The sequence below is a fragment of the Syngnathus acus genome, chromosome 1, assembly GCF_901709675.1.
Source record: "Syngnathus acus chromosome 1, fSynAcu1.2, whole genome shotgun sequence".
In the NCBI taxonomy this organism is placed as follows: domain Eukaryota; kingdom Metazoa; phylum Chordata; class Actinopteri; order Syngnathiformes; family Syngnathidae; genus Syngnathus; species Syngnathus acus.
This window is the reverse complement of record NC_051087.1, coordinates 14,652,348-14,672,633: the sequence shown is the minus strand read 5'-3', so window position 1 is coordinate 14,672,633 and position 20,286 is coordinate 14,652,348. Positions and strand designations below refer to the sequence as shown.

The following is a 20,286-nucleotide window of genomic DNA, read 5'->3' as shown; positions in this document are numbered from 1 at the left end:
CTGAACTGTAATGATAAAAACATATACAAGTTGCTACACGAAATAAAATAGATCAAATTACTATAACGTAAATAGTTAACCGCCCCAAGCACCGGCGTCGACTTCCAGGCGTGTGGCGGCGTGGACCTCCATCCCCGAAGGTGGCACTTCCAGCCACGGAGGTGGAAGAGAGCTCCATAGAATAGGACCGGGCGTGCGTAAAAGCCATGTCCGAGCCCCATCCACCGTCCCCGGACAGCCACCCGGCCGAGCACCGACCCCCGACTTCCATCCACGGAGGTGAAAGAGAGCTCCGTAGAGTAGGACCGGGCGTGCGTAAAAGCCATGTCCGAGCCCCATCCACCGTCCCCGGACAGCCACCCGGCCAAGCGCCGGCCCCCGACTTCCATCCACGGAGGTGAAAGAGAGCTCCGTAGAGTAGGACCGGTCGTGCGTAAAAGCCATAATAGTTTTTCAAACCTTCTGTGTCACTCCAAATCATTGTATCCTTCAAACTCTTCGTCCTCCGTGTCACTTACAAAGAAAGCCGCTAATGATGCCGGTAGTACGTGGGGCCCTTCGTCATCTTCGTCATCCCGTGATCGAATCTTTGTCCTTTATGTAAACAACCGGCGCGCCGCGCTGCTGACATCACTTGAAATTCGAATTACAGTAATCCCTTGCTACATCGCGGTTCGTTTATCGCGGTTTCACTTTTTTATTTTGAAAATTTATGAAAAAATTGACATATAAGTCGCTCCTCAGTATAAGTCGCCCCCCCACCCAAACTATGAAAAAAATGCGATTTATAGTCCGAAAAATACGGTATTATACACTGGAATATAAACATCATACTATTTCGGAGATAGTTCAATATTTTCATAAGATATTTACTAGGGGTGTAACGATTCATCGATACACATCGATTAATCGATATAATGCTCTACGATTTGTTGGCATCGATGCTAAACGTAAACATCGATTTATATCGCCGTGTTTGACCTCGGACATTAGACACGACTTTATTTTGAAATCCAGTTCATTGTTGCTTGCTTCCTCTTTCCGGGAGCAGTACGCGGCGTGTTGTGTTGTGAGCAGAGCAGGCACGTGAAAGGGGAGCCGACAACTACGCGGCTCCTGGGCTGGTGCTATGGCTAGTGTCCAAGAAGACGAGAAAATTCGCTCCCCTTTGGGCTTCAATCTCATTCGTTTGGAAGCACTTTGGATTCCAAAGAAAAGATGGCTCAACGGACAATTAAAATTATTGTAAATAAAAAGTTCAGTAATGCACTTTAAAGTTAATGGTATTACAAAAAAAGAAAGAATATTCATTTTTCTTTACTTATATGAGAAAAAATATAGGAATTTGATAAAGTTCAGTGTTAAAATAAGCACTTTGTATACTACAATACTCTTGTAATTTCCTAAATAAAGAGTTTGCAGTACCTTGTTGATTTTGCGTATGAATTGTTATAAATCAGGATATTGTTCTATATTTTTTATTTAAAAAAAAAAAAAAAATCGATCGTGGAGCACTATATCGTGATGTATCGTGAATGAATCACAGCAGGCTTTAAGATATCGGCAAATATCGTATCGTTATTCTTTGTATCGATATGATATCGTATCGTGACAAAACCCGCGATTTACACCCCTAATATTTACCCTTTTGGGTCTGCCTTAATTAAAAACTTTTGTCAAAATCCTGGTGATGATGTTGTAATCGGTCAACAAGATTATTTAGGGAGTTTTAGGAAAGAGGTCTTAAATTGTCAACATGTCCTTGTCCCCTGCCAATGGGGGGATTAGCAGGGGGATCGGGGAGTGTGTCTATGCATGAATCAAAGCCTTGTTCAAATACAGATGCACCGCTCTGGTTTTAAATTAGACATAAAGGAAAACCATCAAATTCTTTTAACATGTTATACATATCCTCATTTTGGAGATTTTAAGGAAAGCTACATATCACCAGGTAACAGCTGTTTTTGTTTTTCACAATATAACTTACTACTAACGACACATTATTTAGCTTGAGATGATAAAGGAAAAAGACACTGGTGTGCACAGGCATTCTTAATTTTCAAGTAAGACCAGATCAGTATAATTGGATTTCTATTCTGAGGATTTGTGATGCAAAACTAGAACGTTAGAAAAAAATGTATCTCCAAAGCAACATCAAATAAATACATCAGTGTATTTACATCATTATTATATGGTAATGTATTATAAATCAATCATTGAATAAGTCAAATTCCGACTATATTTGGAAATACTGCTCATTTGTTCTCCCAATATGTATTGAAATGCTTTGTTTAATACACAAATCTGTTCTACTAATTTTCATTTAAAGATTAGGAGGACTCTAATCCAAAATTTTTACTGAATAATGGAAGTACAGCTGTGGGCGGCCAATAGGCACTACTATCGTATATTGTAATGTCACTCTACCTTGGTGTGGTCTGAGAAAATCTAATAATCATTCACCAGATTGCACTACTAAACTGTTCAGTATCCTAACCATATGATGCTTCTAGAATTCTTGTTTGTGACTGCATGTTGTGATATATACTATTTTTATGCTTTGCTACTTAAATGGTCATCGGCATAGGATGCTTCATTCATGTCAATTCAATTCCGTTTAATGGGCACATCTATATAAATGGAATCTCAATTTTAGTCTTTGTTAACACCATTTCCTTTGTGTATAAATCAGCTACAAGCACAAGGGCCTTTGATGTACACTATTGACTTGCACACGCACTTTTTATCCATTTTTTAAAATCCTCAATGATTTTATTGATTATACAACACATACAGCAGAACCGCCATTAAACCTAGAATGTTAGTACCCCAGCTTTATTGATCTTGCAACGGAATCTCATTGAATGGCCCTTTAGGCATCTTGGAAAGTGTGAATCAGCAAAAAAAAAAGCACAGGTGCTGATACAGAAAATAATTGTCGAGAGCCTGTAGAATGCCTGCTGCTCAGCCATCTTTCTGACTTGTTTATGAATCCTCTGTGGTATAAAGGTTAACTGTCATCAGATAAGCCATTGATTTCACTTAGTGCGCCCTGCAATTAAACAACCTTTGGCTGTGTGCGATCACTGACTTTTATCGATCCCAAAGCTTGTTCACTTATGTTTGACTCTCACTGGGCAACTGTCAATTCCACAACCTGATTACCTCGACACCTCACTCTACAGCGATAACAACATATCCAGGGCAGGTTTTCCAAAGACATTTAAAACAATAAAACCGTTGTATTGCATATAGTGTGAGATTTAACATGTGCTAATTTTACCGTTCTTTTGGTAGTTACTGTAGTGTAGTTGTTTGTACAGTATGTCTACCTCACAGGTGAAATGATTTGGGTTCGAATCTCGGCTTCGGGCTTCCTTGATTTCGATGTGCTCTTTTGTTTGTTTGGGTATTTCTCATAGCTCGCTTTTGTTCAGGTTCCATAGTCTTGCATTAGCACAGTATTAGTAGTTTCCTATGTTTTGATTTTGTTTTGTTTCCTGTCTGGTCATGATATTTCTGTCTCCACCTGGTCTCACTAAGTCCCACAAGCCCCACTTTGGCCCTGCTGTGGCTCGAGGTACGTACTTCTTCTGTTGGAATCAGTCTGCTGATTCTGCTCTGGTGGCACAGGCCCTACAGCCGCCTCTTGACCCCACTCTGGTGCCACACGTCCTGCGGCTGTCTCTCAAACCTCCTACAGCACACTCTGTGTGTTTGTCTGTGCACCCTGTGCACCTGGCATCCCAGACGTCCATCGGACTGTGATGTGGCTGTGTTCTGAATTAACTACCGATCAGATCAAAATCATATTAAATGCAAGTAAGAACACAAGTGCGTTGAGTGCAACTGATTTACTCTAAGTAATGTTCAGCTGCTTTGGTAGTTTTTTCCTGACATTTTTTTACTTACCCTGAATGTTTTGTGCTAACACTGACTAAACTGTTCATATTTCCCATCACCATGACTGAGGCCTCAATTCCATCTGAAGAAAACCTCCTCAGCATGAGGGCGCCACTGCTTTACTTCATTACCATTAGGTGATTAGCAGTGTTGTGTTTGATAAAACCCCTCTTTTGGAATTATTTTCAAAAGGTTCAGCCTCTGAACCAATTGGTGCAGAGATCACATCTGTACTTGAACAAATTTGCAAAAGTGCTTCATTACTATGACACTGAAATCACTTCACCAGCCTGACATATCGTACTTTGTGGGTAGGAGCCAAGTCAGTCGTTTGGAGAAAAGGGCTGATATGCTTCACAGATGAGCTTGTGTGTTTTGGATCAGAAGCGTATCCTTTGTTACTCCATTGGCCTTTCCATCGCTTTGGTAGAGGTTAATCTACTCCACTATTCCAAACACATTCATGATGAGGTGATTAACCACTCCAAATTGCCCGTAGGTGTGAATGTGTGTGTGAATGTTACTTTGTCTATGTGTGCTCTGCGATTGGCTGGCGGCCAGTGCAGGGTCTACCCCACCTATCTCCCTAAGACAGGTGCAGTAGGCTCCAGTACGTCATCGACCCCCGTGAGGATAAGCGGTTCGGAAGATGAATGAATCAATGAACTTAAGTGGAGGACTGTACTCACGACTGTATGTGTATTTGGAGCTGTTCCATTGATTGAAAAAGCAAGCATGATGGATGTTGTTTAAGTGTTACCAAGAAACTCTTCCTGGCACACATATGAGCATTTCTATGGATTTCACGACCCACATATGTTAATAAAAACAAATGTTTCAAAATCTAACTCATTTCCACCATTAGAATGACTAAAATTTTTGTAAGCTGTGCTTACAGACAATCATCATCGTTATCGGCCGTCACTCGTGGACAAGTATGACTGTCCCCCGTCTTGGTCCTTGTGGGTCTTCAGATGGGCATGAAGGCCGATCCTGGACCCAATTGTTCTTGTGCAGTGTGGGCAGTTGAATGTGGTGGCGGGCTTGGGTTGGGCCTGTTTGGTGGATGCTCTCTTCTTTCTGAGTCTGCGCTTGTCTTCTGCAGTACAGTGGAGGTCAGCATTATAAAGTGCAGCACCCTCATGGACAAGGTTTCTCCATGTCAACCTATCTTTTAGAATAGAATAGATCTTTATTGTCATTGTCACACATGTACAATGAAATTTAAAAAGTGCCAACCGATCAGTGCATGAAATAAAAAAAATAAAATAAAAAGATACAAAAATACAAGCTAAAAACCCACAGAAGAACATACACAGACATAATCATTTTCTTTTAGCGGCATTCAATGTGACTACCGCTGTAGGGTAAAAACTGTTGGCGAATCTGCTAGTCCTTGACCTAATTGATCTGTAGCGTCTGCCTGATGGCAACAGTTCGAAAAGGGAGTGGCCAGGGTGGGAAGTGTCCTTCAGAATGTTCTGTGTTTTTTTGAGACAGCGGGTTCTGTGTAGGTCTTCCAGTGTGGGGAGAGGGCAGCCAATGATCTTCTGTGCTGTGTTGATGACCCCTTGGAGCTTTTTCCTCTGAGCAGCAGTGCAGCTGGAGTACCAAACACATATACAGTACGTTAAAGTGCTTTCTATGGAGCAGCAATAGAAGGACACCAGCAGTCTTTGTGTAATGCTCTGCATCATCAGCACCCTTAGGAAGTAGAGTCTCTGCTGGGCCTTTTTAAGCATCTCAGAGGTGTTCACGCCCCAGGTGAAGTCCTCCTCGATGTGGACTCCCAGGTCGCGGAAGGAGGACACACAGACCCCGTTGATGATAACTGGTGGAATGTCCGTTTTATTTTTCCTCCTAAAATCAATGACCAGTTCTTGGGTTTTAGCCGTGTTTAGGAGCAGATTGTTCTCTCCGCACCACTCCGATAGCTGCACCACTTCGTCCCTGTAGGCCAGGGGTCACCAACTCCGGTCCTCAAGGGCGCCAATCCAGCCTGTTTTAGGTGCAGCCCTGCAACAACACACCTGATTCAAATGATCAGCTCATCAGCAAGCTCTATTAAGGCTGATAGCGATCCTGATTATTTGAATCAGGTGTGTTGCAGGGGGGATACATCTAAAACAGGCTAGTATGGCGCCCTTGAGGACCGGAGTTGGTGACCCCTGCTGTAGGCAGACTCATCCCCCTTTGAGATGAGCCCCACCACGGTTGTGTCATCCGCAAATTTCACGATGGTGTTGCTGCGGTGGGCGGGGGTGCATGTATGTGTGTAGAGCGTGTAAAGCAGTGGGCTCAGTACGCAGCCCTGTGGGGAGCCGGTACCAAGACTGAGAGGTGTGGATGTATGACGGCCCACTCTCACCCTCTGGCTGCGACCCGTCAGGAAGCTCTTAATCCACCTGCAAGTATTATGTGGAAGTCCCAGGCCCCCCAGTATGTCCACCAGTCTGTTTGCCATGTCTTCCCAGGTTTTAAGGTCTTTGTGGAACCTTTTGAGCTTTGTTTTAATGTTGTCCTTATACCTAATCGTCTGGCCTCCTGGGGCACGTTTTCCTTCAGCAAGCTAGGAGTAGAGAACTTGTTTCGGAAGTCGAAGATCAGGCATGGGGACAACATGACCAGTCCATCAGAGCTGGTGTTGTGCGATGGTGGCAGTGATGGTAGGGATGTCAGCTTCCTCCAGGACGCTGGTGTTAGTGCGTCAATCTTCCCAACTGAACCTGAGGATTTTCGGAAGCATCTCTGGTAATATACCTATAAGGTTTTTAAATGCCTCTTGTATGTGGTCCAGGCCTCTTACAGACAATATTACTGCAAGCCACTAGCACAAAAGCAGCCACTCGGTCGGTCACTCGACTGTCTCCAGCTGAGCATGAAAGCAATTCATTGAATCAAAACATGTAATATGAATGTTTCACCTTCAAGAGGCGCTAGTGCTTAGGCACCGCTAGATTTGACAGAACGTCCTCGTTTAAACGTCACCCCACTCAGAGTGTGTGCACTTCATGAAGGCGCTCATCTGATGCTATCAAGTTGATGGGAGAATCTGCGCAGCTCAAAAAGTGAATAGAAGTGGGCCTTTTAAGCACCCGGGAGAATATGCTCCTATGTAAAGTTGGCTGATCTGATATTTGGATTTTTGGGAGATTTGTCCTATAGCTGGACACACCTACGTATATCCTACTAAAAACTAACAAAGAACCACATGGCACAACAGACGATGTACAGTAGATGATTTGTATATCTTGTATTGAGCAAATGAAAGTCTCTGTTGAACTGAAAAAAACCCCCAAAGATAACTGAAGACTGAAACAGGACGATGGCATCAAACATGCAGATTCTATATTCACTTATGTTAAAGATTGATAAGAGATTTAGATTTTCAAAGATGGATATTGTTTCTGAATGAGCAGCAACATTTACTGAGTAGCAATCAAGTAAAGTCAAGTTAATTTTATTTATACAGCCCTTGATCACAAACATGTCTCAAATCCTAACCCTTCACATGGCCACAGTGGACACTTATTCTCGACATCCCCTGACCTTAAGTGCCAAGAGGGCAAGGAAAAACTCACAAAACCCCAACTTGGGAAAAATGAGAAAACTTGAGAAGGGACCGCAGATGGGACGATTCCGCTTCCAGGACAACCAAGCTGCAATGGATGCCGAGTGGGCAACATTGAACACACTATAAAATAAGCCAAAGAAAACGTAGAGTAGGCGACTGAGTAACTGAGTCAGCTACATGTCAAGCGTTGAGTCCTATTTATTGATAGCGCAAGTTTGATAATATACTAGCTCCATTAATTATTTCACATTAGTTACATGCAGGCAGCACAGTGGAGCACTGGTTAGCACGTCCGCATCACAGTTAGGAGGGTGCGGGTTCGATTCCACCTCCGACCTTCCCTGTGTGGAGTTTGCATGTTCTCCTCGTGCCCGCGTGGGTTTTCTCCGGGAACTCTGGTTTCCTCCCACATCCCAAAAACATGCTTGGTAGGCTGATTGAGCACTCCAAATTGACCCTAGGTGTGAGTGCGAATGGTTGTTCGTCTCTCTGTGCCCTGCGATTGGCTGGCAACCAGTTCAGGGTGTCCCCCCCTCTACTGCCTGATGACCGCTGAGATAGGCCCCAGCACGCCCGTGACCCCCGGTATACAAGCGGTATAGAAAACGGATGGATGGATGGATGGAAAAAGTAGAGTGGATGTCCATAGTCAAAATGAAGAGCTGCAGAAAGATGCCCTCAAATGTCATGGCGGTGCCTGTGAGGACGTGGTCTACCTCAGATCTCGTCTTGGTTGGTTGATGAGGATGCTGTTGTGTTAGCTTTGCCACAGTATCAAAGAAGTATTTACTAGGGATGTTTTCATTGAGACCGATATTTCAAGAGAAATAATTCGTTTTTGCTTAACGAGCGCTTCTTTGTATTTCAGCAGGCTGTCACACCATGCCTGACGGAAAACCTCATGTTTAGTTACACGCCATTTGCGCTTAAGCGTTCTGCATGATTAAGTGTACAGGTTTCATCTGTGTACCATGGAGTAAGCCTTCCAGGATAGGTTTTTAGACGAAAAGGCACGACTGAATCGAGAGCTTAGAGACATGTTTGGAATTTATCAAAAAGTCGGTTTGAGTTCAACAATTTGTCAAGTTGATTGGAGTAAGTGATCACAGTAAGTAGATTAAGAGTAAAACAAATAATCGACAAGCTAATAATAAAGTAATCAAACTTTAGCACTAATGATAGCCAAAACATTCCTCTGAAATTACTTTTTCTAAATTTGATTTGTTATTAACACATAATCACATTACTTAAAAGGTTAAAAGTTTGAAAGTAAGAAAATAAAATAAATTAATATCATAATTCAAAACAGTTTAGACATTCACAAGGGAGTGGAAAGAAGCCATGCAAAAATTTGTTATTTATCTATACGCTGAAAAGAGAGCAACAGCAATGTGTACGTATTCTGATAAGTTAGACAATCTCATGTACGTTTTAATGTTTATATGTGTGCAATTCTTTTCATTAGTTTATATAAACATAACTGCTCAATCAGAACACAAATACAAAACACAGAACTGTATAAACACACACACATAGACACATACACACGCACACACACAGGGGGTGACGCCCCCCACACTCACAGATACCAAATGGTCATGTGACATTTCCCCGCCTTTTCCGGACAGTATAAAACAAGCTGACCTGGAGAAGGAAGTTGTTGTTTATGTGCCGCCTTGCCATGTGTACTGGCCGCCATTAAACAACCCAAGATCTTGCCAATAAAGAACCAACTCTATACTCCACATCTTTGTTTTTCTGGCTCAACATCGGACATCGCTCACAACACGCAACAACACACAAAAAATGTTCAAAGGGTTGGGCCCCACAGTGTTTCTTCACAAGGCTTAAGTTTAACGTCTTAGACCTCGCTAAATCGCCCTTTTCTTATCCGAAAGCCACAAATCGATTTTCATTATTAAACATTTTGTCCAAATGGTTATGGCTGCTGAAATAGAGCTTGCCCAGTGACAAAGTGGCCACAAAAATCAAATCAACCAGCAGTCATTTAAAATCCATTTGCTTCGTTGCATTATGTCCTGTACACGTCATACAAAGAAGTCAGTGTGATGTACAGTAATCATACCATGTCCAATACTGTGGTTCTCTTGTATGATCAAGGCAAAGATGGATTCATGACAAATTCACGAATTGGCTTTGATAAATTTGACTATTCTCATATTTAACTCCAGCCTATCTTTAATGTTTTGTTCGAAGCATCAATGATAGATGTACTATCGGTGTCTTGTTCATTGGGAGCATGCACGCTGTGAAGCAATTAATAATAGAACAAAGGACAGCTGCTTTTAAAAATAACCATCCTTTTGTATTTTTCTTCGTAGAGTGGTCTTTAGACATAATTGTTCAATAATGCAACCTAAGTAATCCAGGACAAAGCGAAGATTTTTTGTTATCAAAGGTACTAATGAGTGCTATGATTTTCAGCTTTTGGCTTAGCATATTCCTCATCATTTACTGCTTTTGCTTCCCCTTCTCTTACACAAATCAGAGCCATTTCATAGGCTGTTCAAATCCTACAAAGTCCTTGTGCATCTGAATTTTTGAAATAAATAATATTATAGTATTGCAGACAATTATAAATCCTTTTTCCTCAAAGTTATTAAATGCTGCGGGCGTTTCACTTATTTCCATGACCAGTATTTAAAAACCAATCATAAATACGAGGCATTAATTAACCCATCTTTGTTACAATTCAGATGCTTCCAATAAACAAAGACATTTTCTATGCCTGAAGCTAAGCAAATTAAAAAAAGTGTGTGTACTTTTAGAGGACACCCTCAGTATGATTTTCCATGCAGTCCCATGTTGTCATGCATATGAAATCCCTCTGAAAAACTCCTTCGAGGCAACATCTTTCACCTCTTAAACTCTAGTGAAGGGGAAATGGTTATTATTCTCTGTGATATTTTATGTGCTTTATCATTTTCCCCTAGAGAGGTGGAATAGCTGTGCTACAGTATTAAAGGCTTCTCACTGTCTGAATCAGTAGTTCCAATTTGAATATGCTTTAACTCTTCCAAACAAAGTAAAAGTGAAAATAGTCTGGGGTAGCTAATGAGATTAGAAATGCAATTACTGCTGCTGACTGAATAGGAAACATTGAGACCACATTTCTATGCACCAGGTTTAACAAGGGCTTGGCTGTTATTCAATTTGTTAATTTATTAACTACCTCTGAAATCACTATCCAATTAAAATTGTGAACTGACAGACCAAATATGTAATTTTTAATTAGAAAATATAAACATTTTTGTCAACATAGTTGATTGACATCCTGCGAAAAACCTGATCTCTCCCAGCGCACTAATGTGCCACGAAACACTGGTTTAGACTTCCATCCATTCATCCATTTTCAACACTGCTTATCCTGTTCAAGGTCATTTCGATTTAAGGTGGTTTAGATTCATGAAACTAAACAATAGGCACACCAGACAGAGATGACGTAGCCGTTCATTTCTCTACCAGACTTCATGACAACATGGATTAAAGTAAAAAAAAATTTTAGACTGAAATATTTTTGGGCCAAATTATATTCCCCAGTTTATTTAAGAGCTATGAAACACATTGATACCAGTTCCTTTTTTGCCACACAGTTGCTTCTCGAAACTTTTCATGTAAACAGGATTATAGTGTGTACATGCCCTTAGCCCAATACAATTTTCTGATACAGCATTCATATACTAAGAAGGTTTAAATCCGAACCATATTAATATCCCAGACCATTTAAAAAAAAAAAGAGAGTAATGTTGAACAGATTTCTATTGTAGTTTGCTCATGTAATTTCAACGTTTTCAATCGATTCAATAAAACGATTATTTTGGCAAGGCTTGACTCTATTGTGATCATCCAAATAATCAACCATCTATACATAATTTTATTCAATGTTTTTATTTGTCTGACATTACACAAGCCTGTCATAACTTGACGAGCTCAACCAGTGGCTGCGACATGGTGAATGGTAAGTTGTGCTCCACTATAAAAGTACACAAGATCAGCCATAGATGCGCATAACTCAGTTGTTGTTGAGGTATTACCAAGCAGAGAGGACCTGCACTGAAGTGAATGCACGGCACTTTATGTCTCTCCTCTGCCGGGTTTTGCGTGAGCACCTTCTCGCCATTACTGCCATAACGTATTTCTTTATGGCATACGTACCACACACATACAAACAAACACTTGGCAGTTTCACTGTAACAGATGAAGTGGGTGAAACAGCAACGTGTACATAATTGGCTAAGTAAGACAAACTTGTACACTTTTTCATGTTCATATGTGGGCAAATCTTCTTCTTATTGTATATAAACATAACTGCTCAATCAGAACACGGATACAGCACAAAGAACTTTGTGGCCACATGGGCACGGACGGCGGACACAACACACACACATACTCAGGGGCCAGCTCAGTGGCCTAGTGGTAGAGTGTCCGCCCTGAGACTGGAAGGTTGTGGGTTCAAACCCCGGCCGGGTCATACCAAAGACTATAAAAATGGGACCCATTGCCTCCCTGCTTGGCACTGAGCATTAAGGGTTGGAATTGGGGGGTTAGATCACCAACTGATTCCCGAGCGCGGCACCGCTGCTGCTCACTGCTCCCCTCTCCCCGAGGGGATGGATTAAAATCACACAGGGATGGGTTAAATGCAGAGGACAAATTTCACCACACCCAGATGTGTGTGTGACGATCATTGGGACTTTAACTTTAACACCACATATAGGGGCGGTAACCTCCCAATACACATACGTATGTAGGTACCAAATGGTCAGGTGATGCTTTCCAGCCTTTTCCGGACAGTATAAAACAAGCTGACCTGGAGAAGGAAGCTAAGTTTTCTTGCTTTCTATGCTGTACCGCATTGCTCTTTTTATGGGAAAACAATAAAACAATAAAACAGATACTGTCCAGTCATGAGGAGATACACAAATGTAACATCACGTGACTCCTATAGTCACCTCACGGATCAGCCGCCCTTCCAAATCCTGAGCCGGAACGAGAGGCAACAGAGAGTAGCTGGCAATGTTCCACTGGCGGGCGAGTCCAATGTCCATAATGTTGGTTTCAGCCCCGGAGTCAACCAGGGCAGCCTGCGTCAGGGTGCCATTTGAGAGGAGCAGACGGGCCTGCAGTAGCAGCTTGTTACTTGCTGGGGAGACTGTTCTGGCCAAGCTCACGTGGATTCACCAATGTCGTGTGAGCACTGGCCTTTCAACGGACACGTCACGACGCGATGATTGGCTTTGTCGATCCCAGCTGGATGTCTGTGATAGTCAAAGGCAGGCGAGTTGGCGGCCCCATTGGTACAGCTGCGGAGCAGGGAAGGGTTCCTCCTTTCCTTCTCGCGTTGTCATGTCCGGATACGCCGGTCTAAGCATGCCTCCAGGTCCATGGCGTCCTTGAGAGTACGGGGACGGTCGTAGGAGATTATCTCGTCCTTCACGTAATCCGCCATGCCTGTGAAGCAAGGAGCCCACCAGGATGAGCAGCCGTTTTCCGTGAAGGAGGAAAAGTACAGTTTCTTCGTATAAAAAAATACTCAATTAAAAAATTAAAAAATAAAAAGCGGAGGTGGGCATTTCATCTCAGACGGACATTTAACATATGAAGGACAAGGGACGACAAAGTTAAAAAAAAGGACGGAATGAGGACTGACAGAAGTGGGATTTTGTCCATCTGAGTAATTGTCCCTCTCCGTGCCAAGTGCTGAATAAAGTCCGTCCGTCCAACGAAGCTCGGCAAACTAACGTGGAAGTCTGCCAAAGATTGGTTTTCTCATCTGTAGGACAATGAACTTTTTTGCTTTGTTCTTTTTTAAATTTTGTTTATATGTGGGGGGACAATGCACAAAGTCAAAGTCAAAGTCTTCTTTATTGTCAATTTCTTCCCATGCCAAGACACAAAGAAATCGAAATTACGTTCCCACTATCCCACGGTGACAAGACATAGTACACAATATACATACAAGTAAACAACACAAAAAAATAAAAACAAGAAGGCACAAACAATGAATAAATAAGAGTGATGAATAAATAATAAATAAACAAATAACACAATAAATAAGAGGCGCAAAAATGGAGCAAGTGTGCATACAGCAGACAGTCAGAATATAGCGCAAAAGTACAGGACGCTACACAGAAGGGGGGAGAGAGTTCAGGATCCTAACAGCCTGGAGAATGAAGCTGTTGGTGAGTCTGGTGGTGCGGGAGCGCAGGCTCCTGGACCTCTTCCCAGAGGGCAGAAGATCGAACAAAGAGTGAGCGGGGTGACTCACATCACTCACAATCGTGGTCGCCTTGCGGGTGAGATGGGAGGCGTAAATGTCCTTCAAGGAGGGGAGTGAAGCACCAATAACCTTACCAGCCGTGTTCACAATGCGCTGCAGGGCCTTCATGTTGTATTCAGTGCAGCTACCACCCCAAACAGTGATACAACTGGAGAGGACGCTCTCAATGGTGCCACGGTAAAATGTAGTCATGACGGCCGGAGGAGCACTTGCTCGCCTGAGTTTCCGCAGGAAGTACAGGCGGCGCTGGGCCTTCTTCGCCAGTGATGCGGTGTTGGTGGACCAGGAGAGATCCTCACTGATGTGCACCCCCAGGAACCTGGTGCTGCTCACCCTCTCCACCACAGCACCATCGATGGTCAGCGGCAGGTGTTGGGTGTGACCCTTCCGGAAGTCAACAACAATCTCCTTGGTCTTGTTGATGTTCAGCAGGAGGTTGTTGTCCTTGCACCACGTGGACAGAAGGTCAACCTCCAACCTGTATTGAGTCTCGTCGCCCTTGGTGATGAGACCCACCAGAGTCGTGTCGTCAGCAAATCTCACCATGCGGTTGGTGCTGTAGGTTGCAGCGCAGTCATGCGTCAGCAGGGTGAAGAGCAGCGGACTGAGCACGCAGCCTTGGGGGGCCCCCATGCTCAGCGTGATCCTGGCGGAGATTTTGTCGCCAACACGCACCACCTGAGGCCTCTGACAGAGGAAGTCTAGTAGCCAGTTGCAGAGGTAGGTACTGAGGCCCAGCTTGGCGAGTTTGCAGATGAGTCGTTGTGGTACAATGGTGTTGAAGGCAGAACTGAAGTCCACAAACAGCAATCTCACATACGAGTCCCTACTCAGAGCAGATGGCATCCTCAGAGGACCGTTTGGCTCGGTACGCAAACTGGAAGGGGTCTGTGGTGGGGGGGAGAATGGATCTGATGTGCTCCATGACAAGCCGCTCAAAGCACTTCATGATGATGGGCGTCAGTGCCACGGGGCGGTAGTCATTGAAGCAGGACGGGGCAGGTTTCTTCGGCACAGGTACGATGGTGGCAGCGTTGAAACACGAAGGGACGACGGCCTGCTGCAGGGAAATGTTAAAGATGTCCGTGAAGACACCCGTCAGCTCCCCAGCGCAGTCCTTCAGCGCTCGACCTGGGATGTTGTCAGGGCCCGCCGCCTTACGGGTGTTGATAGCGGCAAGCGCCCTCCTCACGCTATCAGCAGAGAGGCACAGGGGCTGCTCTTGTGGAGGGGGAGGGGTCTTCAGCGGGCAAGTGCTGTTCTGAGCGTCGAAGCGAGCAAAGAAGCGGTTGAGATCCTTGAGCAGACGGACGTCGCCCTCACAGCTCTGCGGCGCGGGCTTGTAGTACGTGATGGTCTGAATGCCCTGCCAAAGGCTCCGTGCGTCCTTGAAGTGGGTGGTAATCTTGCAAGAGAACGCCCTTTTCGCCTCCTTGATGCCCCGGGACAGGTCGGCCCTCGCTGTCCTCAAGCCAGCCTCATCCCCCGCTCTGAAGGCTTTGTCCCTGGCCCTCAGCAGCCTGAGGACAGCCCCAGTCAGCCATGGCTTCCAGTTAGCCCGAGTGACGATGTATTTCGAGTGGGTCACATCATCAATGCACTTCGCGATGTAAGAAGAAACAGAGTCAGTACACTCCTCTATGTCCGTCCGATCATTGCAAGTGGCCGCCTGCTTAAACATTTCCCAGTCAGTAGAGCCAAAGCAGTCTCGAAGCACATCAGAGGCACCCTCAGGCCACACTCTAACCCGCTTGCGAACCGGCCTGGATGCTTTCACCATTTGTCTGTATGCGGGCAAAAGCATAACAGTGATATGGTCAGAAAGTCCAAGATGGAGGAGGGTGGCGGCTTTGAAAGCTCCTTTATGTGAAGAGGAGACCAGGTCCAGGAAGCTGTCGCCACGTGTTGGAAAATTAACATGCTGGTGAAGCCTCGGAAAAACAGACTTCAGGTTAGCGTGATTAAAATCACCAGCGAAGATGGTGAAACCGTCAGGGTGCGCCGTCTGTTGTTCACTGACAGCCTGGTACAGTTCACTAAGAGCCGCGATCCTGTCGCCTTCGATGTTGGAAGGCGGGATGTATACCGCGACTAGCAGAATCGCAGTAAATTCCCTCGGCAGGTAAAATGGACGGCACTTAATGATCACAAACTCCGCCAGTGGCGAGCAGTGCTTGCATACCACTACAGAGTCCCGGCACCATTCGTCACGGATGTAGACGCATATTCCACCTCCTCGCGATTTTTCCCCTTTTACAATGGCCCGGTCCGCCCGATAGCACGCTAGCCGCTCCAGATGTACAGCAGAGTCCGGAATGTTGACAGTCAACCAAGTCTCAGTGAACACGAGCACACAGCAGTTACGCACTGTCCGGTTCGTAGATCTCAGCAGGTGAATGTAATCCATTTTGTTGTCCAGCGATCGAACATTCGCCAGAAGAATGGAAGGCACGGCCGGGCGAGCTGGGTTGGCCGCCAGCCTGGCCCGGACGCCTCCGCGCTTGCCCCTCTTCAGCCTCCTCGCACACCGCTTCCGACGCTCCCTAACCGGGGGAGGAATAGCAGGCGAGTCCGGCGACGTTTCAGGACGGAGCAGTCCGAGCTTCTTTAATGTCCCCGCTTCAAAGTCCAGAACGCCACAAAACTCGCTTTCGCCGATGTCGAGCAGAACCTGCCTGCTGTACTTGTAGCACGACTCAGTACGACGAGACGAACACACAAAACTGTCGGACAAACACTCATTAAACGAACAAAACACCGTTCAGGCGGGACAGAGAGAGGTCGCTGCGTGTGCACGCGCCGCCATCTTGTAATTGTGACAATCATGCTATGTTATGAATAAAGATGGACAGATGAGGACGGAATGGTTCCCAGGTGACAGATGAAGGATGGAAGACGGACTGGCAAAATTGATAGTGACACCACATGTAATAACATTACTGAACTCAGAACTCCCCTGAGGAATGTCTTATTGGTCACACCGTAAAAACCTGGGTGGCACAGTGGTCGAATGTTCTTATATTTTGCAGGCTATTAGATGTACAGATGTAAGGTTGGGTGTGCCAAATCAGACCGTTATCATTGCTGCCACTGTGCAAATGCTGTAGTGGCTACCCACCATAAATTTTGCAGCTGCCAAAATGTCTAGCCCGCCCAGTAGCCCACCACAGCCTCAATCAACTCTGCCACTTCAAGTGGGCTTTGCCCATTGCAGCCTTGTCCAGCAAAGTAATGGGCTCAATAGAATAATACATTTTAAAAAAAATTGGGGGGAAAATTTCACCTACAAAGCTTCAACATTTAGTGTAATCAGTTTCCAAACTTTTATTGAATTTTCTTAAAAGAAAAAGGGATGCAACACAGTGGTAAACTTGACCCCCTCCCAGCTTTTTTGGAACATGTCAAAGTTAATGATTATTTGTTATAAACAATAAAGTTTATCGGTTTGAACGCCACATACTGTATGTCTTTGTAATTCATGTTTAGACACACACATGCACACACGCACACACACACGTACACACACGCAACAACAACGATTGCTCTGTCGCCCCAAGTACGGCGTTGGATTCTTGGGATAATGAAGAGCTTATTGTCAGATGAACGGAGCATACGGGAAGGGGTTTAAGAGTGAAGCGAGTCATTAATATCATTAGGAGCCTCGCTCTGGAGGGCTTTTGGGTGAGAAGGCGAATTCTGAATTTGATGTGCTAAGTTATCGGAAGTAAGTCGAGATTCTGAAAAACTGGTAATGTGGTCATGGGAACAGGTTGCAGAGTTTTAAAGTTTGTTGAGGAGATTTGAAGGTGTGCCGGCGTAGCACATGCTATTCGAGTTGTCAATGCGAGATGATATAAAAGCATGGATAAGGGTTTCAACTGTAGAGTGGAAAGATACGGGCGATATTTCTGAGGTGATGAAAAGCTGTTTTGACACTTTAATGAAGGTGAGGTTGTTGTCCACGATAACTCCAGGCAGTAGGAAGAAGATGAGAGGGTAGATGGATCGATGAACTTTGAATTGTGTTTTTGCTTTTTCTAGCTGTAGCTGTCTTTATCAATAGATATTTTTGCCTTTATTAAACATCCAATAACCCATCCATCCATCCATTCATGCATCCATCCATCTGTCCATCCAATTATCGATTATGCTATATTATATGTTATATGCATAGAATCATGCATAGACGTTCTACCTCGGGCGTTGGCACTGTTTCACAATTTTAAAAATTATAGTACTTAGGAAGGCTGTTTGTTCTTCTCTGCTCCGCTTTCCGCTCCTTCCATCTGCGTTGTCCGCAAGCTACTTGGTTCTGGAGCCGAATGATTCGATGTGATTTCCATTCATTTTAATGGGAAACAATGCTTTGGTTCAGAATAGGGTCAATGAACAATTTACAATAAGTTTGTGAACCCAGTATCCTCTGTATGTTTTGCTAACATTTTTTGGTTTTCTCAATCTGACAATATGTGAGGTTCGGAATGTAAATTAATCAGAAAATCAGTCTTCATCACGACAGACAGTTAGTGCATTGCTGCATCGATGCGATTGTCTATCTCCCACTCCATCCTCACCTCACTTTTGTACAAAACCACAAGATACATGAACTCTGCCACTAGGGGCAGGTTCTCATCCCCGACCAGGAGTGGGTAAACTCCAGCCTTGACTAATTGAGCACAATGGTCCGAGATTTGGAGGTGCTGATTTTCCTCCCGACCTTTTAACATGTGCTTCTTCTGTGAGGGTTTTACAATCATGGAAAAGCAGAATGTTAAATACAATATTATGGTACATGATATTGACTTTGTCAACAATGATCTCACGCAACTATTCTACTGAGACAGCTCTTGCTAAAGTGACCAATGATCTCCTCTTAGCTATAGACTCAAACACCTCATCTGTACTATTATTACTCTATCTTAGTGCTGCCTTCGAAACTGTCGATCATAACATTTTATTAGATTGCCTTCAAACCTGCGTTGCTATTTCTGGGTCAGCACTTTGTTGGTTTAGTTCTTATCTTTCAGAGAGGACCCACCGCATGGTCCATGGCAACACGACCTCTAACCTCATTAATGTTACACGTGGTGTCCCGTAGGGATCGGTACTCGGACCTATACTGTTTAGTATTTATATGATTCCGCTTGGGGACATTGTACGTAAATATAACATTAGTTTTCATTGTTATGCGGATGACACCCAATTATATAATATACCGTATTGGCCCGGATGTAAGACGACCCCGATTATAGGACGACCCCCTCTTTTTCAAGACTCAAGTTTGAAAAAATACTTTTAGAACACCAAATTTACTTTTTAAACAGAAAATAATTACATCTGAAACAAATGATTACAACAATATATTTGAGAGAAAAACTATGTTATTTTGCATCATTCAAATCATGCAAAAACTGTCTATCACATATCTGAACATTTTAATATGTAAACTAAAGTGCAATCACATTTGTAAATGAATGGCTTCTGGTTTTTGAAATGTAAATAAATCCGGTGCAAGGGTTGTCAGAGATGGGTACACCAAAGATGCAGCGGAGTAAAAGGCAGCCTACTAGCTGCAAGTGAGACCTTCCAATGCAAGCGGTGCAGGGGAGAAGTCGCCCAAGCAGACCCAGCTGAGCAAGAGGGGCTCGTGGTAGATGAGGAGATGTACGAGGTGGTGGACAGCTTCTGCTACCTTGGAGACATGCTTAACGCTGATGGGGGGGTGGACCTAGCAGTGACCACAAGGGTGAGAAGCGGGTGGAAGAAATTCAGGGAACTCATGCCCTTCTTAACATCTAAGGCCCCATCCCTGAAGATGAGAGGCCAAGTGTACTCAGCCTGCGTCAGAAGTAGTATGACGTACGGAAGTGAGGCATGGGCCCTGAAAACAGAACACGAAGACAAACTAAACAGAGCAGAAATGAGGATGATCAGATGGATGTGTGGTGTGTTAATGAGGGAGGAAAAGACCAGTGCAGAGCTGAGAAAGAAGATGGGAGTGGAGGCCATAGTGGATGTGGTGAGGAGAGGCAGACTGCGATGGTACGGACATGTAGTGAGGAAGGACGAGAACGACTGGGTGAAGAAAGTTTTGTCGTATAACGTAGAGGGAACAAGACCCAGTGGCCGACCTAAAAAGACCTGGCAGACGACCGTGGCAGCCGACATGAAGGCACTCGGCATCAACCACGAGATGGCCATGGACCGTTCCCGGTGGAAGAAAGCCATATCGAGAACCCAGTCCAACCCAGCGGCGCCTGGAAAGCGGACTTTAAACCGATGATGATGATGATGATGATGAAATAAACCAATCTACTGTGATAAAACAACAAAATTGCAATCACTGCATTAACAATCAAAGTAAAGTCTAACTGTAACTGTCGTCTTGAAACAAATCTGAATAAAAAAAACATTGCAATAAAATAATGCAAACTGCTACCGCTATTGTTGGGGAGCCTGAGCCATAACTCGGATGGTTATGCTCTTTTCGCCCCCGGGTGTCGGTCAG

The 20,286-nt window shown here is 44.2% G+C and overlaps 1 long non-coding RNA gene across 1 annotated transcript; it reads right to left on the bottom strand.

Moving 5' to 3' along the window:
- Positions 1-9,155: 9,155 nt before the first annotated feature.
- On the bottom strand, positions 9,156-19,733 carry LOC119125191. Its single transcript, XR_005098448.1, has 3 exons — positions 19,346-19,733; positions 17,967-17,969; positions 9,156-9,165 (listed from the first exon to the last, which is right to left on the bottom strand). It is a non-coding gene; the product is annotated as an uncharacterized LOC119125191 (long non-coding RNA).
- Between the last annotated feature and the right edge of the window lie 553 nt (positions 19,734-20,286).